The following is a 14,174-nucleotide window of genomic DNA, read 5'->3' on the forward strand; positions in this document are numbered from 1 at the left end:
CCATAGTGAGACACACAGATGTCCCACTCACCAGGTTGGACAAGGAGAAAGTCACGGCTGCCTATCTGGTGCCAGAATTTGTTAGATCACACATGCACTCAAGTCTCTCAGCAACAAGTACCATTATGACTCTGCCATAGTTCACATAGTTTATGTTAGAGTGAATAACCTGAGATGTACCTCACTGAACTATATGCAGAGAGACATGGTTGAGCTCTCTGAGTATGTGGCCCAGGCAGGTATGTCCCTAGCCTTGAGCAGCATACTACCTTCACCTAGAATGATGCCACAGTATAAATAAAAAATTATTGACTTCAATAATTGGCTTAGTTTTTGGTGTCATTCAAAGGGAATCCAGTTTCTATCAGCCTGGAAAGCCATGGTCGACAAACCTCACTGTTTTGCCAGAGATGGTTTGCACCTGGTACCACTAGACTTTCTACTGGTGGCAAAGGACTTTGCCTCCCTCATAGTGCCTTTTTTAGGAAAGGTCTCGAAAAAACTTACCAACATGAAATTTGCCAATCATAACAAAATAAGGGACATGCTGCTAAATGCTAGGAGCTTAAACAATAAACTGTGCACCCTGAAAGCACTTCTATCACTGGGAGATGTAGATGCTTTGCCAGAGATGACCTACACCTGTCACCCTTGGGATTCTGGATACTGGCTAAGGCTCTTGGCACCCCTATAGTGCCATTTTTAGGCATAGGTTCAAATGAGAAATTCACCACCATAAGAGGTACAAGCAAGCAAAATCTGAGGGTAATGCTACTCAGTGCTAGAAGTCTAAACCTCAAAATGCACTCACTCGAGGCACTCCTTAATATGGACAAAATTAACATCTGTGCAGTGACAGAGACCTGATTCAAGGCTCCAGAAAGCACCCCTGCATTACCAGGCTATAATTCATACCACACCTTTCGGCCACCTAACCTGGACCGAAACACTAAAAGCAGAGGTGTGTCCATATTCATTAAGGATATCCACACCTCCAGGCTAGTTGCTCAGCATTATGCATCCGAGATTATCCAAGTCCAACTAACTCTTGGCAAGACCGCAATCCAAATTGTAGCTTGCTACAGATCCCCTACCATGCTCCAGGATTCCCACTCCTCATTTCTTGATACACTGGAAAATATTAGGGTACAGCCTAACACCCTAATAATGCGTGATTTCAACCACCCCACCATTAACTGGAAAAACTACTCATGTACCAACTCTTGTGCTCAACGTTTTCTGGAATTCATAAATTCCAATGCCTTGGATCAACTTATCCACACCCCCACCAGGGGCAGCAATATCCTAGACATGGCCTTTACCATCATGGGCAACTGGTGTTCCACACCAGAGGTCAATTCCTCGTTGGTCAGATCCGACCACAAGCTAATCACGCTTGACATCCACATCCCACCCTTACGCCCATTAGGGAAACCACCGTAAAAAATTTCTCCAAAGCCAATTTCACGCTTCTTAAGATAGAAGTGGCAAACTTCAAGACACCCATGCTGACGGACAATAGAGGTACGACTGCTGAATCCTATACAAATGCACTTTATAAGCACTTACACGAGTGCATGGATCATGCAATCCCTAACAGAACCAAGATACTATCCTCCAAAAAAAGCTAATCTGGTGGTCCCCTGCCATAAACAAACTCTACAACAGAAGAAAGAAACTTGCAAAAAAGAGTAAAATCCCATGATTGGAGGAGCTCCCTGGTCAGCCTCAGTAAGAAGCTGAGCTCCCTCATAAAATCCTCCAAAGCTAGTTACGAAAACAAAATCACCACTGATTCTAAAGACAACCACAAAGCATTCTTTAGCTATGTCAAGAATCTCAATGGCAACACTCAGATCTTCTCCGAGTTACAGCACAATTGCACTAAATATACAGAACCAACTGATGTTGCCAACATCCTAGCAGATAGGTTCAGTGCTAACTTTACCCCTCTCCCACCCCTTAAATGGCCCATTTCTATACCGCAAGAATGCAAACTTCCTGTAATCATGGCTTCACAGGTTAAAAAACACACTCTCCAAAGCCAAGAACACAGCATCCATGGGACCTGACAACATCCCAGGCTGCATTCTACACGTACTACAGAACAAACTGGCACCCCACCTAAGTACCATGTATAATCATAGCCTCACCTCAGGCTTTGTGCCCACTGAATGGTGCACAGCAACGGTTATCCCACTCCACAAAGGAGGAGCCACCACGGACCCTGGGAACTACCACCCCATTATCCTGATAAGCCTGATCTGCAAGGCTATGGAACATGTCATCATGGAACTTATAAACAATGACACTGGTAAGTTCCAGACTCTGTACCCTACCCAGTTCAGGTTTGTACAAGGCAGATCATGTCTCCTAAACCTGATAGACTTTTTTGAAGTGGTCACCAAAGTCGTAGATGAGGGTAAGGTGGTTCACACAGCCTATGTAGATCTCACCAAGGCATTTAACACCATCACCCACTCTGGAATTATAGATAAACTCACTAAACTAGGAATAAATCCCGATGTCACAAGATGGGTTGCCAACTAGCTCACTGGCAGAACCTACACTGTGAAAGTAGAAGACTCTAAATCTAACTTCAGACCAGTGACAAGTGAAGTACCACAGGGTTCAGTCCTGGGTCTTCTCCTGTTTGGTATCTACTTCTCTGAAGTACAGGCTAAAAAAGAAGGTCTTTGGCTAACAAATTTCGCAGATGACTGCAAACTAGGAGCCATAATCAAAACTTCTAATGATGTGGACATCCTACAAAAGGGCCTCACTGAGACAGATGCCTGGTGTCAAAGCCATGGCCTCAAGCTCAATGCCAAAAAGTGCATTGTCATCCCTTTTGGTAAAAACTCTGTACCCATGAACTACCACATAAGCGGTAGTCAACTTAACACTGAAAGTGTGATAAGAGACATTGGGACACAGGTGGACAATTCTCTCTCCTGTGATAATCACATCACCACAGTCATCAGGAAATCCTTCTATGTGGCACACCTCATTACAAAAGGTTTCTCATCCAGGAAAAAAGAGGTCATTGTTCCCCTCGGGTCTATATCAAATGAACGAAAAATCTGCTCATCGATTACGTAAAGATCGAAGCTTCACAGAAATCAAAAACATTATTGTGGGGGTCTCAGTACTGTGAGGATTAGGGTATTTGCTCTTTCCTCACTGTAGTGCAATCTCAGAGTTAGAACAAGCTTATTTATCAACAGCTCTTAATAGCTCACAAAATTCTATATCAACCATCCAAAACACCAACACTCTCTAACCTCATTACTCCTTATAATAACCTGAAACACCTACGTTCTTCAAACAAACTGCTGATTAATATTCCCAAGCCCAGTAACTCTGCAGGTGACTGCCTCTTTTCCAACTCTATTGGAAAAATGTGGAACAAACTTCCTTCCGATATCTCATCCTTGTCCACTCTTCCACTATTTAAAAAACAACTGGAAATGCATCTTAATAAACACTGGCTTTGTTCTTGTACCAACCCTGATTGACCTTTCCTTCTTCCTTTCCACTACCATAATTTCCTCCTTCCCTTTTTCCTATGTCCTGACTGTTCCCCTCTTTAATCTCATATATACTGTACAAAAAAAAAAAAAAAAAAAAATTTTTTTTTCTTTCACATTTCTGTCAATTTGTTACTCACGCTATGTATTATCATGTGTGTATTGCAAGTAATTACTTATTTGATTATTAATCTTATCCTGTAATTGCTATTTCCTCTTTATGTGTTTTACGTGTACTAATTCAATTTTGTATACAATCTTTTCATCTTTGTTTTCATCCTTTTATCCTTCTATCCTTTTATGTTTTTGTTTAAACTTGTAATAACCATTGGAGCTTTTCTCCCCGGGCCTCCACTGAAAATGGACATACATCCAGCTAGACTAGCCCGGTCAACAAATGTAAAATAAAAATAAATAAATAAATAAAAATATATTTAATGGGGGGTGTGGGGGGCGCAGCCCCTCACTATACCAATTTCAATTTCCGTGAAGTTTCGATTATTACGTATTCGATTAACGGATTTTTTGTTTATCTGATATAGACCCATTCCCCTCTACTCATCACTCATTAGACCCATTACAGAGTACAATGCCCCTTTTGGTATGTACCTCACAAGACATCTACAACAACTGGAAAGGCCACAGAAATACCTCACAAAGAGGATTACTGTTGTCAAACAGATGCCCTTCGCAGACCATCTCAAAAAAAGTCCAGCTTTACTCAGTCACATATCGCCTACTCAGAGGCGATCTCTGCCTAACATACAAAGCTATGTCAAACCCAGAGCTGTTGGACATGCTCCACTTAAAGAAATCCCAACCCCCACCAGGCTACACTCTCTAGGGACCTAAACCTTGTCACCACAATAAACAGAACATGCTGGAGGGATAGATTCCTGTCCCAGAGACTTCTCATACTCTGGAACAAACTACCTATCTATATCGAATAAAGCTCCTCATTAGCACTCTTCAAGAAAAATCTTGATGATTGGATGGGAGATAGGAAATTCACCCCGGCGATGACTTCTGGGGCTCTGCTCAACAGGGGCACAGGAAAATAATTTTCTTGGGTGGCGAAAGCCAGGGTACCATTTGGCTAGGCTTATATAGGCCCTATGGCCTATAGCCTAGTACCTACCTATGAACCTATGTCTGTGCAGTTACAGAAACCTGGTTCAAGGCCTCAGAGTGTACCCTGGCCTTGCAAGGCTACAATGCCTTCCACATCTTCAGACTGCAAAATGAACATGTGAGAACCAAAGGAGGTAGGTTTTTTTATCTATGTTACAGATAAATTCACCTCCCATCTAGTTAGAGTGGACAACTCCATGGAGTTACTCCAAGTTCAGGTTATAGCGAGATATAGATCCCCCTCCATGGGTCATGATATCCACAAAGCCTACTTGACTAAACCAAATATTACCAAACACTCTGGTCATGGGGGATTTCAATTATCCCACCAACTGGGAAACCTACTCAGTCGCTAACTCACTAGTGCAAAAGTTCCTTGACTTTAACTCAGATGACCTGGAACAAATTATCCATACCCTGACAAGAGGAACAAACATGCTAGATCTGATCCTCACTAACATGACAAACAGATGCACTGCCACAACTGTCAGACCCTCATTAGTTAAATCTGACCACAAATCAGTCAGTTTTTTGCTGGCACTAACACCAGAACTCACAAATGGTGAAATTGGACTAAAGAACTTCACCAAAGCAAACTATACCCTCCTAGGGGAAGATATAAATCATTCCAAGCTCCACCACCAGCTGGAAGTGGTAACTACACCAAAGCTTACACTAAAGCCCTGTACAGTCACTTGCATAAGTTTATAGACTTGGCTGTTCCAGCAAGAATCAAAACCAGAGCCCCAAGTAAAAACAAGCCACCATGGTGGACATTCAGCATCAAAAAACTTTGCAATAAACACAAAAAGTTGCAGTCCAATAAAGCAGAGCTGAGGGCCCGACAATGTAAAAGCCCCCTCCTCAGGCTCAACAGGCAAATGAGACAATACATCAAATACTCTAAGGGTTTCTTTGAGAAAAAACTTAGCAAGAATAGCCAAGGATAACCATAATGCCTTTTACAGCCACGTATGAAGCCTAAAATGTAGGACACAAGCGTGTGCAGAACCAGTGACTACTGGTATCACACACGTACACTGACCCCACGAGATAGCAAACTGGCTAGCGGAACAGGTTTGTTGCAAATTTCACTTCCCTCTCCCCTCCAAACCTATCACAAAACTTGCCTCCAACTCCTTCCCTATATATCTGAAGAGTAGGTCATTGCAACCTTGTCCAAGGCAAGAAACACAGCCTTTCTGGGACCAGATGACATCCCAGGCTGTCTTCTAAACAGGCTAAAACATGAACTAGCATCACCATTAAGTTCCCTTTTCGATTATAACATAACTGCAGGCTTTGTTCCTGCGGAATGAAGAACAGCAACAGTTATTCTCCTCCACAAAGGTGGTCTAGCAACAGACCCAGGGAATTACAGACCCATAAGCCTGACCAACTTCATCTGTAAGGCCATGGAATGTATCATTGTGAACCTCATAAATAATGACATAGGTGAACTCCAAACCCTGGATCCAACCCAATTCGGCTTTGTTAAGGGCAGATCCTGCCTATTAAATCTGGTGGATTTCTTTGAAAATGTGGCCAGGGCTATTGCCAAGGGCAAACCTGTGCATATAGCATACCTCGACTTGGCAAATGCCTTTGACACAATCCCACACTCAGGCATTAGTGATAAACTTAGCAAACTGAAAGTAAAGCCCTTGGTTGCAAGATGGGTTGCCAACTAGCTCACAAACTGACACACCCTATGAAAGTGGGTGACTCCACATCAACTAGCAGACTTGTCATCAGCAGGGTGCCACAGGAATCAGTGCCGTGCCTTTTAATCAGAAGTTCAGGCCAAAACTAAGGGGTTGTGACTGACCAGGTTTGTGGATGACTGCAAACTGGGTACAATTATTGAATCTCCAAATGATGTCAGTGTACTTCAGGAAGGTCTTATGCAGACCAACAACTGGGTGTCTTAGTCATGGTCTCAAATTGAATGTAAAGAAATGCATCATCATTCCCTTTGGCAAAAACAATGTCCCTTCACACTATCAAATCAACAATAATACCCTAAATAGCTATGAAGTGGTAAGAGATCTGGGATCACAAGTTGACTGTGACCTTAACTTTGACCACCATGTGTCTACTGTAGTAAGGAAGACTTTCTATGTAGTACACTTGATTAGTAAAGGCATCAGCTCAAGAGCAAAGGAGGTTATAATCCCTCTATATTCGGCACTAATCAGGCCCATAATTGAGTATAACGCCCTGTTTGGCATGTGCCATACAAAGTACCTGCAGCAATTGGGGAGACCTCAGAGGTTTCTAATAAATATGATCAAGGGGCTCCAGTATGTGCCTTGCCTTACACTGACAGACTAAATTCCCTATCACTATACTGTGTATCCTATAGACTCATTAGCGGAGACCTGTGCCTGGCTTACAGAGCAATCTCAGACCCAAACCAAATAAACTTGCTGCACATCAGTAAATCAAATGGGACTATAGCTACTCATTTCAGGGACCTAAATATGGACTGCAACTTAAATAGGACATGCTGGAGGGAGAGATTTGTCTCCCAGCAACTGCTGTAACTTTGCAATAGGCTATCAATTCATGTGAAATAGAGCACCTCTATGACACTGTTCAAAGGAAGCTGGACAAGTGGATGGGGCACCATAAAATTTTCCCAGAGATAGTGCCCACAGCCGTCCTGGACATTGGCAATCATTACTAAATGCAATCCTGGGTATTGACTAGCATATCTATGGTATTACATTGGGATAAAATGGGTAGGCTTAAAAAGACCACTGGGTTGATAGCCTACTAAACTCCTATGATCCTATGTGTACGTTAAATATGTCTGGAGCTTTTTAAGCATCTGCCGTATCTTGAGCATTGCTAATATCTGCATACATGATTTTGACAATTCTCTAGCCTTTTCTTTCTTTGATATAATATCGAACTAACAATCATCATATCCTTGACTAGTAACACTGATATAAATGTTTTAGCTCCTCCTAGTTCTGTGTTTCACAGCTAGCATCTTCAGTGTTTATTCTCAGAGAAGGTGGTAAAACTTGTGACTGCTTATGATTGATTGAAATTTTGCTTCCAGGGATTACTAACTTTGCATCTTTCAGAGCTGTCTCTGATTCCTTCCATAAATTTTAGAATCTAAGCTTAAGACGTAATAGTCTAAGTTCTGCTTCTTTGCCAACCATTCAACACACATTCAAATTCCAAATGCTTATCCTGTGTTCTTCCTTCAGACCAGGTACATTCTTTGTAGTCTTGCCATAACAGAACTGCTGACTTTGATTTCTTTCCTCAGTAAGTAAGAACGTCGCCTTGATTTTCTGATAACAACAATTAGGGGCTTTACTAGAGCAGGGCAAAGGAGCAGCGACCCATGGTTAGAGGGCATGATTAACAGATGCAGTCTGGTTGGTATTACAGAGCTGTCATTCAGAAAACAGGTGCTAATTCTGCATTTGTGTTCAGGTCTAAAATGCTTCATTGCTTTGTATGTGGTATTTAGTTGTAGTAAGCCACTTGTTACATTTGCGGCAAACCAGTTGCTACATTTGTAGCAAATATTTTGTTACAGTTTTTAAAGGAGAAGAGATTTTTTTTTTTTCTTTTTTTGTCCTCAACTTAATGATGAGTGGAGTGCTAGATCAAGTAACTACAGAGGGTGCAACAATAGCCAGCTATGGCTCTGACAACAAAGAATTAACAGGAGGGTATTTTCATTTTTCATTATTCTTCCCTTAAACAGCTGTACTGCAGATAAGCCTTCTTCTTCTTCTTGTTGTGAACTCCAGAACTGATATGTAGGAGTCTGTACAAGTGAATTGTTACATTACCTCATTACACTTTCCAGTTGTCTGTATCATCCTTTCCACTTGTCCATTTCTCTGGGGTATTAGACTATGGGGGGATTTAATAAACCCTACACTGTCTTGTTTACTGTGTAGGCATTGTGGCATATGCTGCTTATATGAAAGTAAGCAGGTTTGTGATTCAGTAAACTGAGCTGGGCAGAGTGCATGCACACATGTTGTTGTTGTGTCTTTTTGCTTTTCCCGGTTAGGGGTCGCCACAGCGGAACTCCAGTCCGCTAATGATTGGTAGTTGATTTTTACATGCCGAGTTACCAGCCCTGATGCACAACGTTCAACGAAGGTACGCCCATTCATGCATGTCTCCATGCAGAAGACGCTCTAGCTGAGAATAGAATTGGACAGCGTCTTACTGTGAGGTGACAATGCTACCGCAGCGCCACCACCGCGGGTTGCAACATGGAAATATCCGTGGCATGCAAATCACCTCATAAGAAGGTGAATTTCATTAAAATGAGGGCATTAGAGTGATCCAGCAAGCAGAGAGGCAGCCCTGCAGACCCTGTGTTGGTGTCCATAGTGTACATGGAAAAATTCCATGTGCAGGATTTTAAACAGACAACAGGGGCTGTAAAAGTGTAATTAGATGGACAGAAATAGCATAGCAGACACAGATATATACAACACTATCCACTGCATGTTCAAAAATGTAAGGGAAATAAGTTAAAAGGTTCATAGGCTCATAGGCAGATACTAGGCTATTGGCCCCAGGGCCTATATAAGCCTAGCCATAAAGTTTCCCTGGATTTAGCCACCCAAACATTTATTTACCTGTGCCCCTGCTGAGCAGAGCCAGAGAAGTAATCCCAAGGGTAAATTTCCTATTCCCCATCCAGTTGTCCAGATTTTTCTTAAACAGGGCCAGTGAGGTGTTTTGTTTGGCATGAATGGGTAGCTTGTTTCAGAGTATGGGAAGACTCTGGGACAGGAACCTATCCCTCCAGCAAGTTCTGTTTATTGTGGTGACAAAGTTAAGGTCTCTGGAGTGTGTGGTCCACAGGGATTGGGATTTTTCTAAGTGTAGCATGTCCAACAGCTTTGGTTTTGACATGGCTTTGTATGTTAGGCAGAGATCACCTCTGAGTAGGTGATATGTGACAGAGTAGAGCTGGAGTTTCTTGAGATGGTCTGCATAGGGCATCTGTTTTAGGCTGGTGATCCTCTTTGGGAGGTATTTCTGTGGTCTTTCCAGTTGCTGCAAATGTCTTGTGAGGTACATCCCAAACAGGGCGTTGTACTCTATAATAGGTCTAATGAGGGCTGAGTAGAGGGGGACAATTACCTCTTTTTTTCTGGATGAGAAACCTTTTGTGATGAGGTGTGCCACATAGAAGGACATCTTGACCACTGTGGCTACGTGGTTATCAAATGAGAGACTACTGTCTACCTGTGTCCCTAGTTCTAGTATCACACTTGTGGTGTTAAGTTGACTATCACCTATGTGGTTGTTCGTTGGCACAGAGATTTTCCCAAAGGGAATGACTATGCACTTTTTGGCATTGAGCTTGAATGTCCACATCCTTTGGGTCCCAGTTAGCAGTTGTTACCAAACTTTGTTAGCCATAAGCACTCTGTATTGGCTTGACTGAACCCTGTGGTACTGGAGATGGATTTGTAATTGGCTACAATGCAGTTGGCCACCCATCACTTGACACATAGGGGTTTGCCCAGTTTCGTGAGTTTTCTCAATAATACCAGATGGGGGGATGGTGTGAAGGCTTTTAGATCTAGGTAGGGGTAGTGTGAACTGCCCTTTGTTTATAAGTTCCATGATGATATGTTCCATGGCCTTGCAGATCCAGACTCATCAGGCTGTGATGGGTCAGTGAGGCTATGATGGAACATGGTAGGTGGCCTGGGACATTGTGAGGTCCCATGGATGCTCTACTATGTTTAGTGCCATTGTGCTGTAGCTCTGAGCAGATCTGAGTGTTGTCATTGAGATTCTTGACATAGCTATAGAATGCCTTATGGTTGTCTTTAGAATCAGTGGCAATTTTGTTTTCATAAGTAGCTTTGGAGGATTTTATAAGGAATCTCAGCTTCTTACTGAGGCTGACAAGGGAGTTTTTCCAATCTTGGGATTTCACTCTTTCTTGCAACAGTTTCTTCCTTCTATTGTAGAGTTGTTAAATGCAGGCAGGGGACCACCAGATCGGCTTCTTTTTTTTCTTGGTTCTATTTCAGATGGCATGGTCCATGCACTCGTGTATGTGTTCATACAGTGCATTGATGTAGGACTCAGCAGTTGTACTGCTACTGTCTGTCTGCATGGGTGTGGTGAAATTAGCCACTTCTGTCTTAAGAAGCATGAAGTTGGCTTTGGAGAAGTTTTTTTACTGTGGTTTGCTTAATAGTGGGTGGGGGCGGGATGTGGATGTCTAGGGTGATTAGGTTATGGTCGGATCTGACCAATGAGGGCCTTACCTCTGGTGTGGAGCACCGATCGCCCATGTTGGTAATGACCAGGTCTTGGATATTGCTGCCCCTGGTGAGGGTCTAGATCAGTTGGTCCAAGGCATTGGAATGTATGAATTCCAAAAAACACTATGCCAATGTGTTGGTACATGAGTAGTTTTCTCAGTTAATGGCGGGGTAGTTGAAGTTTCCTAGTATGAGGGTGTTGGGCTGTACCTTAATATTTTCCAGTATGTTAAGAAAAGTGGAGTGGGAATCTTGGGTGGGGGATCTGTAGCAAGCTACGATTTGGATTGTAGTCTTGCCATTGTTAGTTGCACCTGGAGAATTTTGGATGGATTATGTTGGGCAATTAGCCTGGAGGTGTGGATATCCTTGTTGAATATGGACACGCCTCTGCCTCTGGTGTTTCAGTCCAGGTTAGATGGCCGAAAGGTGTGGTATGAATTGTAGCCTGGTATTGCGGGGGTGCTCTCTGGAGCCTTGAACTAAGTCTCTGTCAATACACAGATGTCAATGTTCTTCATTTTAAGGAGTGCCTTGAGTGAGTGCATTTTGAGGTTTAGACTTATAGCATTGAGCAACATTACACTCAGAGTTTGTTTGCTTACACCAGTTACAGTGGTGATTTTGTCATTTGAACCTTGCCTAACAAAATGCACTGTGGGGGTGGCAAGAGCCATAGCGAGTATCCAGAAACCCAGGGGTGGAAGGTGCAGGCCATCTCTGACAAAGCATTTTGGCTTGTTGATCATATCATCCTAGGCTGAAAGATACTGGATCCTCTTAGAATGACACCAGAAGTTTAGCCAGTTGTTGAAGTCAATCATTTTGTCCTTGTACTGAGGTATCATTCTGGGTGATGGCAGGATGCTACTCAGGGATAGGGTCATACCAGCCTGGGCTACAAGATCCAAGAGCTCCTCCATGTCTCTTTTCATGTAGTCCAGGGAGGTATGTCTCAGGTCATTTACTCCAGCATGAACAATGACAGAGTCATAGTTGTACTTGTTGTGGAGTGACCTGAGTACGTGGGTTATGTGGCAGATCCTGGCACCCAACAGGCAGCTGACAGTAACCTTCTCCTTGTTTAGCCTGGTGAGTGGGACATCAGTGTGCCTGACTATAGACTCACCTATGACTAGTGTGTTGGGTATGTTGTTTTGTCTTAGGGTCTGGGGTTGAGTGGCACACTGGTTTTGTGAGTTATATGTCACTTGGTTTGTGTTGGTTGTTTGCATTTCAGCTTTGGAGGTCTCTGTTGTTTGGGCAGATTTGTTTTAAGAACCTCCATGAATGTAGGTGTGTGTTTCATGTTACTATGTGTGGGTGTAGGTTTTAAAGGATTATGTGTTGTGTGTGGTGTGGTACGAGTGTTTACCTTTTCCTCCTGATTGACTCATCCAGTCTTGGCTGGAGAGAGCTTGGCTTCCAGTTTGACAATATAAGTGCATCTCTCACAGTTTGTAGTGTTAGGTGGTAGGAGGAGAGGGTTGTCTGCGTACATGAGGCAATTGCTACATTGCCTTAGGATGCCCAGATTCACCAGGTGGACAGGAGAAAACACCGGGGGGGGTGACCCTTGGACATGCCTGGATAGGTACTTATTTATTTAAGCACTAACTAAGTACTAACTGTGTTTTTCTTACTTGGTAAGGAGAGGAGTGCTGTAGCAATTTATGGTCTTTATAATGCTTGCAACTGCTTCTAGGCAAGTGCTGAGCTACGAGGAACAGATTTGAGTCCTTTAAAACTGAGCTGGCTAGTTCTGATGGAAAACCTGAAGAACAGACTTTCTGGCACTGGTAATAGTTTTAACCCTAGTTAAATGGCTCTGCATGATGCACAAAACAGCACAAACATGGATTTTTAAACAGAAAGATGGAAGAGATAGAAATAGCCCATAATGGCCAATAAAACTACAGATTCTGAGCTGAAACCACTCCTCCAGCAACCGATAGGCTGCTCAAAGCTCACCACTCTCACTGATGAACAGAGAAGCTTCCTGCTATCTTGGTAAGGTCCGAGCAACACAGAAACTACAAAACAGCCCAGAATTTAGCAAAATCTGAAAACCAGACTTTACTATTTATAGAAAGTTGAGTAACGAGTAAAGAGATAGGATTTTTTTTGTTTTGTTTTTTTTTTGAAAATTGAAGTAGATACAGTAATACAAACACTTTCAAGGCAGCGAGCTGCAGTGCACAAACATACAGTTATGAAAAAAAGCAGAAAAAAACACATTTAATAGTATGTGATATAAATGTAGTATAGGACCCTGCATGGAGTATTCACAATGGTGGAATGGTGCTGTTGCTAACAAGGTAGGGCATGGAACCATGTAGTTTCCAGGTTGTGTGCACAGATCTCTATGCATAGGTTCATAGGTAGGTACCAGGCTATCAGCCCTGGGGCCTATATAAGCCTAGCCAAAAATGTTCCCTGGCTTTCACCACTCAAGAAAATGTGCTGGGGTTACTGAACAGCACAAATGGGTATCTGTCTCTGCAGATCCCATCTGTGTAGGCAGAGAACTGTGCTGGTGTTCACGGAAGAGGTAGCTGACATCGACAGGGGTGTGTGTCTGAGGACTTGTAAACTCATTGGAGCTCATCTGTGCCTAGGTAGCCAATCACACAGCTTACACCTACAGCAGAGCCCAATAAAGGTTGCATGCACCCTACAATCTGATTTCTCACCCATACTCTGCACCAATGGAGTACAGACTTGGGATTTGTAACTGAAGGAATGCTAGGGGCTGCTGCAGCTCTGCTACATCTGTATTTGTTAGATGCTGAGGGCAGTGCTGATGCTACTACTGACAATAGGCCTAGACTGAGAAGGAGAAGAGTGTTTAGGCCCAGGTAACCTTCCAGGAGATACATGAGCTGGAGATTGTAGAGTGCTACAGGGTGGACAGAGACATACTACAACAACTCACTGAGCTCTGCCGTCCTCAACACAGAGCCAAAGCCTACAGAGGGGAGCACATCCCAGTGGATACAAAGGTATGTGTAGCTCTAAGGATACTAGCCACAGGTACTTTCCAAAGACCAAATGTGGACATGATGGGGTTCTCGCAGGCATCAGCATCCAGGATACTCCACCAGTTCCTAGATGCCATGCTACCACATACCAGTTGGCGCATTTATTTTTCCCTCATCCCTGCGGTGAGGGCTAGCAATATGCAACACTTCAACCATGTAGCACACTACCCTGAGGTACTGAGTGCCATAGA

This window comes from Protopterus annectens, chromosome 1.part1 (assembly GCF_019279795.1).
Source record: "Protopterus annectens isolate FY-2018-M chromosome 1.part1, PAN1.0, whole genome shotgun sequence".
NCBI classification, from domain to species: Eukaryota; Metazoa; Chordata; order Ceratodontiformes; family Protopteridae; genus Protopterus; species Protopterus annectens.